The sequence below is a fragment of the Mytilus edulis genome, chromosome 8 (assembly GCF_963676685.1).
Source record: "Mytilus edulis chromosome 8, xbMytEdul2.2, whole genome shotgun sequence".
Lineage (NCBI taxonomy): Eukaryota > Metazoa > Mollusca > Bivalvia > Mytilida > Mytilidae > Mytilus > Mytilus edulis.
In genome coordinates, this window is record NC_092351.1 from 31809101 (window position 1) to 31824984 (window position 15884).

At 32.3% G+C, this 15884-nt stretch overlaps 1 long non-coding RNA gene across 1 annotated transcript; it reads right to left on the reverse strand.

The window, feature by feature from the left end:
- Positions 1 to 5008: 5008 nt before the first annotated feature.
- On the reverse strand, positions 5009 to 6698 carry LOC139485351 (uncharacterized). Its single transcript, XR_011655299.1, has 2 exons — positions 6061 to 6698; positions 5009 to 5367 (listed from the first exon to the last, which is right to left on the reverse strand). It is a non-coding gene; the product is annotated as an uncharacterized lncRNA (long non-coding RNA).
- Between the last annotated feature and the right edge of the window lie 9186 nt (positions 6699 to 15884).

Genomic DNA, 15884 nt, shown 5'->3' on the forward strand with positions numbered 1-15884 from the left:
TGACAATTTAGACAAAAATAAATAGAAAATAAATTGACGAAAATTGAAAGGAGTAGGTCCAGTCAGACCCCTTTTTAGCCCAAAAATATAGCAGTTTACAAAATTGTTAAAATGTAAGCTTCTAGTTATTTATTGGACAGTAAAATGCTTCTGCTACATAAACATGGGCTGTTTTTGACAATACAATGCACATATATCGGGTACTAGCACCATTAAGTCATGCTAAATTACTGAAATCTTCACTATTCTAGCATTTAAGTTAAATTTTAGACGGCTTTCGTGTGAAACGAAAGTGGCAACATTCGTGTTCATCCTTAATATTGAAATGTCAGTAGTATTTTATGATAATACATAACATATATAAAGGTTGATGATGAACACGGATGCGGTCACTTTCATTTTTGACAAAAGCTATCTGAAAAGTGACATTTTTCGGCATATTTGGTAGATTTTTCATATTTGAGCTTGAATCGGGTCGTGTTAAATGACTAAATTAGTTAAAATCTTTCACATAAACTAATTGATTCAAATGAAATAGACACTTAAGTGTTTAAAAAGTGGTCAAAATCTTTCGTCAGATGAACCTGAAATTTGAGGACAAAATCGGTCCTTACCGGACCTACTCCTTTCAAAGAATTATAAAAACAGTAAAAACATTATAAAACTTGACTTCTTGATTGATCGTTTACCCTTTAGGAGCCCCTGAGTTAAACCTTAATATTTTTTGAGGGTTTGTGTTACTCAATCTGTATATTTATATGTTGTGTTTTGTATACTGTTGCTTGTCTTGTTCATTTTTTCGGGTTTATCAGTTCGTTTTCAATTATGAGTTTGATGTCCCTTTGGCATATTTCGTCACTATTCAAGTTGTAAAAGGTTTAAAAATTGTAGATCATTGTAGTTAAATGTATCATGATAACGATTTGGTTCTATATATATATACTGTGAGCAAGTTAAGTTATTTTCGCGGAAATTTATCTTATGGCGTTAATCTTTTTCACTTTACTTTGAGGCGACTTTTTTGTCGATTTTCATAACTGCCAGTTAATGTCTTTTAAGTAAAATAATAATACCAAAGGGACAATCAACATCTCAAACTATGAATCAAATAAACTTAATTTAAAAAATGAACAAAATAAAACTAAAGTCCAAGAGACGAACAACAGTCCATAAAACACAGCATACCATGAAAACGATCACTGCATAAAACAGCGAATGATCTTAAAAGGTCAGGAAGGGTATTCAAATTTTTCATTATTTTATTTCCAAACTGCTTATAGTGTGTTACATACCCAATTGCCTGCAATTGTATTTAAAATCTTAGGTTGAAAATGCTCAAAGCATCTGTTATTCAAATAATTAAAGCGATTAAACTTCCAAACACATTAAATATGACTAATACGATTTTTAACTAAATAAGAAGCAGCAGCATTCTATTTAGTTCGTTTACATCCCGCTTTAGACAACCAAGTGTTTCTTTACAAGGATACTTATTTCAATGTTGCCTACAATTTAGTCGCAAAGTCATGTTTGCATTTAAACATGATTACAAAAAGTAAATAAGTTTGACTTCGTAAAAAACAAATTTTTACCACAAGTAGCTCGTATATATTCTTTTCGAATTTTAAATACCCCTTGTTTTATTATGGAAAATCATTCTCCTCCCTAATATTGACAATAACCGATGTGCTATCTTAAAAGATCAAATCGACCCCAAATCGACCCCTAGTTTTTGGTGGGGTTCGTGTTGTTTATTCTTTAGTTTTCTATGTTGTGTCATGTGTACTATTGTTTTTCTGTTTGTCTTTTTCATTTTTAGCCATGGCGTTGTCAGTTTGTTTTAGATTTATGAGTTTGACTGTCCCTTTGGTATCTTTCGTCCCTCTTTTTTTAACAAAGAATAACAAAATTTTGGGCAACTGCAAACACTTCAATAGAAGGCTGCTCTATGAACAATAATTATTAATTGCATCTTAAAATTACAAGACAAATATTCCTTGACCTTAAACATATTCATTATCTATTTATTAAGCATACAAATATCGATTCCTTAAGATATATTTTGCTTTTGGAACAATTTTTCATTCTTTTAGGATTGGTGATAAATTGAAATTTTTCGGATAATATTGCGCATCTAACCTCTTATTTTTTATTTGATTTGGAAATAGTGTATCATGTTCCATAAAGTTCATGTGATCTTTTGGAAAATTTTATGGTACAAGAATTAGAAAATGGTTTTTTGTTTAGTAATCGCAAAAAATTGGAATGTTTATTCATGACCTTTTGACCTTGATTTAACAGAAAATGCACCGTACGATTTTTTGACGACCGGGCAAAAAGAAAGTACAGATTATTTATTGCTTTCGAATAATATATAATACAGCCGTGTGTTAGATGGGTGCATTAAAGTCGTTAACTAAGCGTCTTTTTTTAATATGTCACTCGCCTATAACATGTATCATCAATTAAACTGTTTGTATCTTTCATAGAAATCAGTTAAACTATTGAAAGTAATTTCTTTATTGTATATCTATTGCAACGAGTGATTAATTTTGGTTCAAAGTTCAAATCAAAACCTGTGAATAGTTATCAAAGATACAAGGATTACTATTTAATACGGCGTTTCGTCTACATAAGACTCATCAGTGAACTCAGATAAAAATAGTTATAAAGCCAATCAAGTACAAAGTTGAAGAGCATTGAGGACCAAAAATTCCAAAACGTTGTGCCAAATACGGCTTAGGTAATCTATGTGAGTTATACCTCATAAAATTATTTCACACTGTTCGTATGACAAGATGGGAAAACATTGCAATAATTTCTGGACCAATGTGAAAATAAAGACTGTTATGATACAGAAAGTAGCTTATAATACATACCTGCATTTCTTTACAGCTCTTGCACGGTTGACTCGGTGTCCAGGAGCTATTTGTGTGCATTTAATAACTTATGTTGCAAATTTGATTTGGAACAGGCGGAAGGCCCCGTTTTGGTAGGTGGTCATCTTGGTTTACGTTTTTGTGGTTTTTAACTATTTTGATGTTTCTTTACCTATAATATTACACTCACCTATTCAAAATCGATTTTATAATGTCGGTGGCGTGCGTTTATGGTATAGGAGTCTCATAAACTAGTGTGTCGTTGAACCTGCTAAACATGGTGTAGTTAATGGATACTCAGGAGCTGATACAGCAAGTCCGTTCAATTGTAATGACTGAGACGTGACTGGATATAACTGAAATCTAGATATGAATTTTATTGCACACTAGTTACCACATATCCACAGGGGCTAAAATGCAAGACCGCATGCACAACTGAGGAGTGGTAGTTTAGTCATATGTCAATTTTCTAAGGAGTCTCATTGTCTACGAATCTTCGGTTTTTTTTATATGTTCTAAACTACAACCCATTCCCTCTGTACGAATGTAACCTACCGAATTAGACTATTTAGCGGATTGTAATAACATGAATAACACGATGGGTGCAAAATGTTGAGCGAATCTTTATCTGAGATCACCCCCAGTTAATTGTGAGATTCGTGTTGCTTAGTCTTGAGTTTTCTATGTTGTATATTGTGTACTATGTTTTTGCAATGGAGTTTCCAGTTTATTTTCGATCTATAAGTTTGAATGTCCCTTTAGTATCTTTTGACCCTCTTTTCTTTTCCCATGAGTAATGGGAAGGGACTTCCTATACTGTAGGCATCGTCTTACATTTTAAAATATTAGAATATTATAAAACCACAACATCTCTTTTTTAGCTCACCTGGCCCGTATGGCCAAGTGAGCTTTTCTCATCACTTGACGTCCGTCGTCCGTCGTCGTCGGCGTAAACTTTTTACATTTTGAACTTCTTCTAGAGAACCACTGAATATAATGAAACCAAACATGGCATGAATGTTCCTTATGAGGTGTTGACCAAGTGTTGTTACTTTGTAGCCAATCCATGTTCCAAGATGGCCGCCAGCGGGGTCTTAGTTCAACATAGGACCCTATGGGAAATGCATACAAATGACTTCTTTTAGAGAAACACAGGATGGAATGAAACTAAACATAGTATGAATAAAGGCAACAGTAGTATACCGATGTTAAAATCTCATAAATCGATTGAAAAAACCAAATCCGGGTTATAAACCAAAACCGAGGGAAACGCATTAACACTTTCCCCCTTTCTTCCATTTTGTTTAATTTCACCGTCTCCTCGAGCATTTTGATTGAAAACGTCGCATATCCGCACGCTATATTTAATTGGCACGTTTTGACGTCGGGCACTTTCAACTAATTGATCCCCATGTCTCGGCATCTGCCTTGACTAGAAAAACCTCATTATGGACAGAAAAAAAAAGTTCCATGCATAGAGATACGAATAACATTTATTTAAACTATATTTTCATACCTTGTGGGCTTAAATACGGCGGATAATCGTGGTGTAAAGTTGTTTTCTGTATCATTTTTTTGGTCAATTCTGTTCCAAGTCAGGAGCCTCCGACCTTTGTTAGTCTTGTATTATTTTAATTTTAGTTTCTTGTGTACAATTTGAAAATTAGTATGGCGTTCCTTATCACTGAACTAGTATATATTTGTTCAGGGGCCAGCTGAAGGACGCCTCCGGATGCGGGAATTTCTCGCTACATTGAGGACCTGTTGGTGACCTTCTGCTGTTGTTTTTATCTTTGGTCAAGTTGTGGTCTCTTTGACACATTCCCCATTTCCATTCTCAATTTTATTAATCATTTAACAGCTTCACTCTTCCATAACACCAATGACAGCATGGAACCTCCTATGACATTCAAAACTGCATAAAAATTTACATGTTGATTTTTTCCTTTTAATCGAGTAGGTCTGTGTAAATTGGGATTGCTCATGTTCATTGGGTAAACAACTATATAAATAACTGGTATACAACAAGTAATATATTCTGTGAGTACATGTTTTATGTGCTCAAGGTATCTCATTACTACATGTATTCTATATATATTAAGTAAATGTTTTGATTCATAAAGGATCAATTGCAAGGATAACATATTTTTAATTTAAACTAAAATAATCGTATTAAAACATAGTTGATTGATTGTTTGCTGCTTAAGGTCCAGTCACGCATACATCATCATGACATGGATTATAAGGAAGAGTAAACGTTTATTAGCTACTCGACATCTTTCAACAACAGAGTCTAATAGAGGCCTAAGTCTGGCAAGTTTGTCAGTAGAATCCGCCTCTGGCTCATTCACATGTAAATACTGTGTCAGCTTTTCATATCTTTTTACAGGCATGACCTCTTTTACACCTCCATTTGCAAGGAATTTATTTGTCGACCATAACAACTTGTAGTCCGGAACTTGTATAATCCCTATTAGAATTAGGATTCCTAGAAAAGATAAAAGATACACTTTTTACTTTTTGTCATAAAAATGTTACTTTTAATATCACTTTTAAATATACATCATGTACATGTGGATATAGGTTGTGCATACATATCTTGACATGTAAAATTTCTGTGTTAAACCTTCTACTTTTGAGAATTATAAAAATACATGTAACGAGCAAACACAATAATTTTAAAATATTAGACATGTATAAAGGCATGTACAAACCAATAAATATTTTAAATAAAAGCATGTGGTTTGATTGCCAATGAAACAACTCTCAATCCAAGTCACAATGAATAAAAAAAATAAACAATTATAGGTCAACATACAGCCTTCAACATAGAGCCAAGGCTTACATTTTGTACACCAAACAGCAAGCTATTTAAACATGTTAAAGGAACCAAAAATGTAAAAAAAACAAAAGTCTTATCTACAACATGAGAAAGGAGAAACACCTATGAACCGCATCAACAAACGACAACCACTGAATAACAGGCCTGTACATAAACAGTGCATAAAAATGCATACATCCCATGTACATGTATATACAAATGTATATATATCAGTTTAATAAAGGGAATTTACTATGCATTTCAATTTAATTTTCTTACTATCAACATGATCAACCAAGCTTACAATAAATCGTACACGTATAACCATTGTTAGTTTGTACAGATATTGTTTTCACTTACCTAAATATGCAGACATTTCAGCAAAATCTGTCTCCGTCCAGTTTGTGTCATTTCGTCCGGCTAGCTGCTGTTTGCATGCGTGTTGCATTTAGGTTGGTCTCTTGGGCATGTTTACTAATCATGTCTGTGCCAGTTCACTAACATCAGCATTCAATAATACTTGAGGTGCGGTACGTTCGTTAAACTGTCGAACATTATATCTTGATTGGCCTCGCTCCATATTATCTCATTCATGTCAGCATGTCAGTATCATCATTTCCATCCTCCTGATCCTACACGATTTCATCATCAATATCATCTTCCTCCTCGCTAACCAACGGTTCATCTATATCAGATACATTCCCGTTATCCTCATCTTCAATACTTTCGTCGTCTGATATATTTTGAAGGGCTGGTCCAGACACAATTGGTTCCTAAACATCCCATACACTCGGCCTGCCGGAGGCCGCCATATTTGTTATTGTAGTCTGTTATTAATACATTTGTGTACATGTGAGAATCTCATGAATATTCATCGATTAAGTGTATAATGACCGCCCATTTCCTACGATAAGCACTGGCACTTGTCTCATTTATCGATTTTTAAATGTCACAACATTTATTTGTACGTTAAATTTTTACATTAACGTTTTGAAGACAAGATAAATGAAAAGCGTAGGAAAGCGTAGTTGCGGGGGGAAGGGGATAAGCGTAAAAAGCGTATACGCGGTGTAAGGGGGTAAGCGTAAAAAGCGTATATGCGTGGTAAAGTATTAAATACAAGAAAATAGCGACACAACATTAAAATGTAACACACACAGAAACGAACTAAGCATTAGACAAAATCCGATGCGAATAACAAATATAACATCAAAGCTAAATACATGAATTTGGGATAGAAAAGTACCGTGACACGTCTTATAATAATGTGAATTCACACTCAAATATAAGAGGAAACAAACGACACAAAAGAAACACAACGTTAAAATCCTATGCGAATAACAAATATAACATCAAAACAAAATACATGAATTTGGGATAGAAAAGTACCGTGACACGTCTTATAATAATGTGAATTCACACTCAAATATAAAAGGAAACAAACGACACAAAAGAAACACAACGTTAAAATGTAACACACACAGAAACGAGCTATAATAAAACAAAGACCATATTCCTGACTTGGTACAGGACATTTTTTAAAAGAAAAAAATGGTGGGTTGAACCTGGTTTTGTGGCATGCCAAACCTCCCTCTTTTATGGCCATGTGAAATATAACATTAAAATGACAACACAACATTACAGGACTACGATACAAATAAATAGGAGAACACAATTGACAAAGAAACACACGAATAATAGCTAACAAAAGGCAACAGGTTTAAAATTTGATACGCCAGAAGTGCATTTTGTCCACACAAGACATATGTGAATGTTACTTATGAAGTGCTGACCACGTGTTAGTACTTTGTAGCCGATCCATCATCCAAGATGGCCGTCAGCGGGGTGACATAGTTTAACATAGTACCCTATGGGAAATGCATAAAAATGACTTCTTTTAGAAAACCACTGAATGGAATGAAACCAAGCATGACATGAATGTTCCTTACAATGTGCTGACCAAGTGTTGTTACTTTGTAGCAGATCCATCATCCAAGATGGCCGCCAGTGGGGGACTTAGTTTAACATAGGACCATATGGGAAATGCATACAAATGACTTCTTTTAGAGAACCACTGAATGGAATGAAACCAAACATAGCATAAATGTTCCTAATGAGATGCTGACCAAGTGTTGTTACTTTGTCACCAATTCAACGTCCAAGATTGCCAATGGGAAATGCATGCAAAAGTCTTATTCTAGAGAACCACTGAATTGAATGAAACCAAACAAAGCACGAATGCTCCTTTTCTATTCAGGTGCTGGCCAAGTGTTGTGTATTTGTAGCCAAATGTTATCTTTTTTTATATGATTTCAAAAACCCAATAAAGTCATGTGAGTGATTCATGCTCTTAAGAACCTCTAGTTTTTAGTTATATGTGCAATGTATTCATTAGAAAAGGAATTTCAAATAAAGCATATTAATCAAAATTTATTTTTTGACTTATGGATTATTGTTCATTTTCAATATTATCCTAAAGGTAACATTTATATTAGAAAGTGAAATTCGATTAAACAAATGATTATATAAGACCAACATTAGTTTTGAAATGCAACTTTATAAGTTAAATAACAATTACAAATTTCAAAAATAAGAAAGATGGTCTTTTCTCACGTTTAATTGATCTAAAGTCATGGCCTCGAACATTACAGCAAACAAATTTTGTGGCAATGATTACATGTTTCGTTTTGATATTCGATAAGAATTTCAGTGATGAATACCTTTTCAATATTTTTATCTTAAATTATATATCTGAATGTATCATTACTTGAAGATATTGACGTAAACCGTATGCATCTTTCGGAGATAATCACAATTATTATAAAAAAGTAAATAAAACATTTATAGTATTGTCCCATTAAAGTTATCCAATCAACTTTTGTCATCTATTTAAAAAAGTATCATTATTAAACATTTCTAGCCCTCTGTCTCCATAAGGGAATCCTCACCTATAATGTTAAGGTAAGACAACACAAATATCTCGACTGTTGTGTTCTGTCCTTAATAATTACCATATCTGCATGTCATCCATTTGCGTCATGTTTAGATAATCCAGTCCTTTTTTTTCATTAGGAACTTGGGTAAAATATTCTTCGTTTACCTTTTTGTTAATATACAAAGCATGTAACAATCTTGTCGATTATAACTACGTTTATAAACGTACTATATACAACACTTAATTTAATATGATCATTATAAATATCCCATGATTAATAATTACGCTATTCGCAATTCTACAGAAGCCATGGTTTGTCAGTATTGGTTATCAATCTTTTGAAATTTTTCGGCATATATTATAAAAAAAACATCTATTATTATGTTTGTTTCATTTTTATAACAATAATTGTATAACAAGATGACTATTCTTTTGAAATTTTTCGGCCTGTATTATAAAAAATAGAGCTATTGTGTTTGTTTCATTTTTATAACAATAAGTGTATAACAAGATAACTATTCAATTTGACAATTTAAATGAGGTGCATATCACTCCATTCAATTTGATTTGGTATCATTTGTATGCAGATAAAAACAGTTTCAAATGAAACGTAAAGGTGCACGATGGTTTTTTTTATGAAATAACATCTCAGGTAAATTTTAAACTTTTCCTCAGTTTTTCGCGTCGGCTTAGCTTTAAAAAATTGATTACAATCCTACCTTTTGAACAGTTTGTCTTGGTGCATTTGACAGTATTATTACGTTTTCAGATATGCGAATTTAAACCATATTTACTGATACACAAACAGAGAAACATTTGTTAAACGATTCAAGTATTTTCTATGGTTGTTCGTCATTGATTTTGAAAAAAATAGATGACCAGTTTAATGATTGGATCTATTTTTATTTCTTTGTTTGCGAACAGTCTCTCATGAAAAAGTTACTTCGTTTATTTTTTCTTTCTGTGCAGTTTTCATTTTATCATCGAATCAAATTGGTAAAAAGCATTTTCAGCTTTTTAATATCCATTGGATACGAGGCATTAGATATAAAAGAAAGAATCAAGTTTTTATAGTCAAAGAAACACCATCGAATTCATAGCAAAAAAAACCCTAACGACTGAGATACATAAAACCCCATCGAAGATTGTGTGGGATATCAGGTACCCCTGAAGGAAAAACATATTCTTGTTCATACGTGACAACCATATGGTACGTACAAGATTGGTGTTAGAAGAAACAATAGATTATGATACCCTTTACAGACCTGTCACAATGACGGAAACAGGACAAGTAAATGGCCACAACAATAAGAAAATAACCATGGTTATTTTTAACAAAAATGTTTCATTAACCAATCAACCAACTAATCAAAGCGACTGTAAAACATCCAGAAGAATGACTTCAATTCAATCACTTGGAAACCTTGGCTGACATGGCTTCTTCAGCAGCAAAAGAATATAGGATAATATGAAGGAAATCATGATACACAACCTAGAGTATCGTAAATTCTCAGAGATATTTAACTTCATATGTCGGTTCTGCTACATTTGAATGGAAAGTTCACAATTCGAAACCTAGAATCACCTCTTTTGTCGTGAAATTAAATTATCAACCGATCCTATTTGGAAATTCTAAGATTTTCTTGTCACGATTTCATGTCACCAACTCGATTACATAGATGAGTTTATTATATTCAACAAACTTTGAATGATCAAATAAGAGAACATAATCTAATTGCAGGATGAGAAGTGCAAAACACTTTGGTTATGGCTCCCTTAGAAATGCCTATTGTGTGTTGAAAATCACGTCCTGCATACGTACAGTTATGTTCGTCAATACAAATCAAAAGAAAGATTCAGAGATATTTTGTTGGAATCAAAAGTGTGTAATTGTCTTACCCAGCAATATAACAATGTTTGTAAGGATACTTATATAACGATGGCATCCAGTTTGGCAAAAAGAAATCTAGATCATTATACAAATTCTGAAATTGTTTATAAGATAACTTACTTAACTTAACTTGCCATGTGATTATGGACTTTCCCAATTGATCTTCCTCTAAGTTCAGTATTTTTGTGATTTTACTTTTTACTTATTCAAACGTGTTTTTTTATTTGGTAACGAACTGATATCCTGATATAATTCGGTATTTGTTTAAAATATTGAGATTTATTTTTACTTCATGTTCTGAATTAATTAAGTAAGAAATTGATAATAGGACCATAAACAACATTTGCTATAAAAGCATAAGATTATACAACGTTAGTCCAATTAACTAAACCTAATGAACTTAATAGTAACAATACATATTACGTTTTGTTTTATGTTTATGTTATGATTAACGATGAACAAATTCAGCAATATCGAAATTATATCAAACATAAAAAAAGGTTTTCCCATTTTTATGCACAATTAATTCACATTTGATTGGCAAGTTAATACCGCCTATTTTGGCGAATGGTTTGTATTTATACTAAAACTATGAGACAATTCTCGGTTAATCGAATCCACGCATTGTGTTTCAGAATGAACCAAGCATTGGTTCTGATGAGCCTTTTTGGACCAATACTTGTGTCAGGTAAGGTATACTTGTCTTTTAAAATGTTCAATAGATTTTGCTATCACATTAACTAAATGTACATGTAAATGTTAAAACTTTCTATTAAACAAAATGAAAATGACTTTCCGCTAACGGAAAACAGATTTGAAACAAAAATATTTTTTTTCAATGATTATTTGACTTTTACAGTTGAAAGTTGTTCATGTACATCTCGTCATCATTATTAATGTTCTAAATAAATTATGATAGCCTCGTCATAGTTTAATTTTGTTCTGTTATCATCACTCATAAGATAGATTTATAGTAATGAATAACTAGGAGATATAGTATGATTGCCAAAAGAAACAACTGTACTCTAGGAGGTGTTTTAACAATAACGTTTCTCTGTACGACCTTCCTGATATGAGCAAACTGAGAGAGTGGAGTAAACTCAAAACCGTTATGCATTAAACAATGTAAAAATATTCATCCGAAAGGACAATCGGCCTGAATTTACATATTCACATTTTAAAATATTTTTGTTATTTCTGGTCCAGAAAAGCCAGCATATAAAAAGCTAAAATGCAAAAATTATTTCATTAAGCTGAAGATCAAATGGAAACATTATTATTTCTGTTGGAATGTAGAGACAACGTGAGCTTCATCAGGAGTCGAACAATTAGGACCGTCAAACTTTGTGTATTTTATTATGCAATTCAATAAGAAATATTTTTTAAAGACATAATTTGTAAAGAATTGAGTTGTAAACCAACCAAGCCGTATGAAAAAAAGAAAATTTGCCATATCTGATTATGTTTAATGGTTATACAAAAATGTATTACGAACCAAAGACTGACAGAACAAAATATTTTTTTTTGAGAAATGTTACAGTTAATATTCGTCATTTTTAAATTCCAGTGCCATTTTGGAAATTATATTGTGTTGTTCTGTTGTTTTGTTTGAATTTTCGTTTTCGTTTTGTTTGAATTTTCGTTTTCGTTTTGTTTTTTTAAAAAGAAACATGTTGTGTCAATTATACAAAAGTAGATTGTTAGATAAAACTAACTGAACAGGAAAAAAACCTAACACAAATATTTAAATGTAAACACACACACTAGACTTAACAAACAGTTTGGCCCTATTTTTAACACTAGAATTATTCTGTATTTTTTTTTATATTACTCTATAAGCAAACTATATAATAGTATAAGTTTTTTTTTTGAACAAGAGAACAAAATCAGTTGAAAAAGAGGGACGAAAGATACCAGAGGGACAGTCAAACTCACAAATCGAAACTTTATTCTCTATTTACGTTTATTTTCAAGACCTCCCATCAACTAGTAAACAATGGTTTTACTTAACTGAAAAAATACACATTTCATGTTAGGGTCTTTAACAGATGATTATTTTCATTGTTGACGGACTTTCGAATACCAATGATGGCTTAATTGCATGTGGTCTAAGCTCTGGTAGGTATATACATGTAGTTGTCTTGTTAAAATTCATTATAAATCTTCTAATTTGCATTTGATCAGGATAATGTCTGTCATAACCTTGACTAAATTCATGTTCCAGTAGAATGAGAACAAATCTAATGTCAAGTAGCAAACGGCAAAAATGTTCTTTTACAGTATTGTTTGCATTTGACATCATCTTTTGTAGACTCTATCGTATGTATGATGAATGACCATTTACTTATAAGCCTAAATACATGTAATCTAAATATTCTTCCATTAATCAGGAACATTCATTTGTCCGGGTCAAGACTGGTTATTATTTGGAACAAGATGTTATAAAATAGGAGACACTTTAGACTATTCAGCCGCAACCATAGCATGTAGTGGTTTGGACGGATACATAATGATGCCAAAGACATCAGACGAGATGAGGCTTGCAAAAAGACTACAAATTATGTAAGTTAACATTATTCGAGTATTGTTTTAAAATTGAAGATATAATGTAACAGTAGCATTTGATAATACGGTGTCCATTCTACTAAAATTACTTAATTGTTTAGCCGGCATGACGTAAAAATTAATTCGAAGAAGTTCGTTTTAAAACATATCATATCAGCCTGATGATTCTGCCAAATTTTCTTTTAGCATGTACTACTATTCCTATAGGAAAATTGTATCGTATAGAATTTTCTAGGACGTTTTTGTCAACTTCTGAGTACAAAATTATATTGGTATTATTTACCATTATTAGATCTAGTTACGACACTGACCTTTACCAAAAATGTGTAGCATCAGTTATTATTTGATATCATATCTTTTGGAAACATATTTCGTTTGCTTTTGTTTGCCATGGTTAAGTTTGTTCAACGTTACGTTAAAATCATTGCATCTCATATACTAGTAAGAGACCTAGCTCTGTATTTTTTGTGCTACCATTTGCCTGCTTTTTAGTAATACTATGTAAAATTCGAATGTATCCAACAATAATAAAATTGAGAATGGAAATGGGGAATGTGCCAAAGAGACAACAACCCGACCATAGAAAAAAACAACAGCAGAAGGTCACCAACAGGTATTCAATGTAGCGAGAAATTCCCGCACCCGGAGGCGTCCTTCAGCTGGCCCCTACACAAATATATACTAGTTCAGTGATAATGAACGTCATACTAATTTCCAAATTGTACACAAGAAACTAAAATTAAAATATTACAAGACTAACAAAGGCCAGAGGCTCCTGACTTGGGACAGGCGCAAAAATGCGGCGGGGTTAAACATGTTTGTGAGATCTCAAACCCCCCCCCCCTATACCTCTAGCCAATGTAGAAAAGTAAACGCATAACAATACGCACATTAAAATTCAGTTCAAGAGAAGTCCGAGTCTGATGTCAGAAGATGTAACCAAAGAAAATAAACAAAATGACAATAATACATAACAATAACAATAACAACAGACTACTAGCAGTTAACTGACATGCCAGCTCCAGACTTCAATTGAACTGACTGAAAGATTATGATTTCGTCATATGAACATCAGGCACAATCCTTCCCATTAGGGGTTTAGTATCATACCATCATAACATATATGAGAAGAACATAACCCGTGTCATGCCAACAACTGTTTTTTGAATAAATGTGTTTAGTTCCGATGCAAAGACCCTATAAGTGAATCAATATTAACGCCAAAATATGCAATCTTTAATGACCTGACAACAGTATCGTAACTATATCCCTTCTTAATAAGTCTATTCAAAGGTTTTGTAAGTTTTTGAGGTGAATACTGACACCTTTCTGCTTTATAAAGAATATTTCCATAAAAAATTGGATGTGAAATACCTGAACGTATAAGAAGTCTGCATGTTGAGCTATATTTACGAATGATGTCCTTATACCCATGATAAAATTTAGTAAATGTTTTGACTAATTTGTGATATCGAAAACCCTGGTGTAATAATTTTTCAGTAATACAAAAATTTCTCTCATTAAAATCTAAAACATTGTTACATACACGAGCGAATCGTACAAGTTGAGATATATAAACACCGTAAGATGGTGACAAGGGCTGTATAGCCAGTCAAGGTCGTTAAAAACTTCCATTTGTACAAGGGAACGTCACCATCTAAAAATGGTAATTAACGATAGGAAATGACAAATTGTCTCTTTTATCATAAATTTTAGTATTCAGCTTTCCGTTAGTGATATAGATATCAAGATCGAGGAAAGGGCAGTGGTCATTGTTAGTATTAGCTTTATTTAAAGTAAGTTCAACAGGATAAATTTCTTTGATATACATACAGAAGTCGTCATTATTGAGAGCCAAAATATCATCCAAATATCTAAAAGTATTATTAAATTTGTTTATCAGATGTTGTTTCGATTGGTCTTTGCTTATTTTTGTCATAAATTGTAACTCATAGCAATACAAATGAACACACTTCTTATTGCAATCGTCTGTCAGTTAGTTATTTTTTTTAAGTGGTGGTACAATAAAGCAGGTATGGGTTGGAATAAAGGACATTGATTCGAATGATATTTGGACTTGGGCGGACGGTTCTGATGCATCAATCCAAATTGGTAGGTAACATTACATTTCTTCGAATTGTTAACAAAACCATAATTTATGATATATTCGCAATATCTTCTTGAAAATTTCAATTTACAATCAAGTACACGTTAACACAATATGTAAAATGTATTATCATAATTCAAATTGTAACTTATAATCACAATTGTCACCTAAATCCTTAATACGTTCAAAATGACCAAAAAGTGATCTTGGTAACGAATTAAGTTGAAGATGCGGTAGCATTTGATTGAAAAGTATTGGAAAATCATTACACTTTTATCATTACTACCATTCTGGTCATAAGATCTAGTGGTAACGATTATCTACACTTCGTGTTTCAAAGTGTCCCCTAAGATACATATTATACGGGGATGCTTTAACATGACTATTTCAGTATTTTAGAAAGCTTGAAATTTAAACGACATTCAAACTAGCGGCATTCACATAGGTACAGATTGTGCCCTCTTCTTTTCGACTTGTTCCTTTATTCTTTTGATGCTGATTTCATACATAAACTTCTTAGGAGGAAACCAAAGAAGCTAGCAATATCTTTTAACTTTACTTTCCGATATATAGATGATGTTCTCTAACTAAATAATTCAAAATTTGATGACTATGTGGAACGTATTTATCCCATCGAACTAAAGATAAAGGATGCAATAGATAAAGAAATGTCTGCCTTATATCTT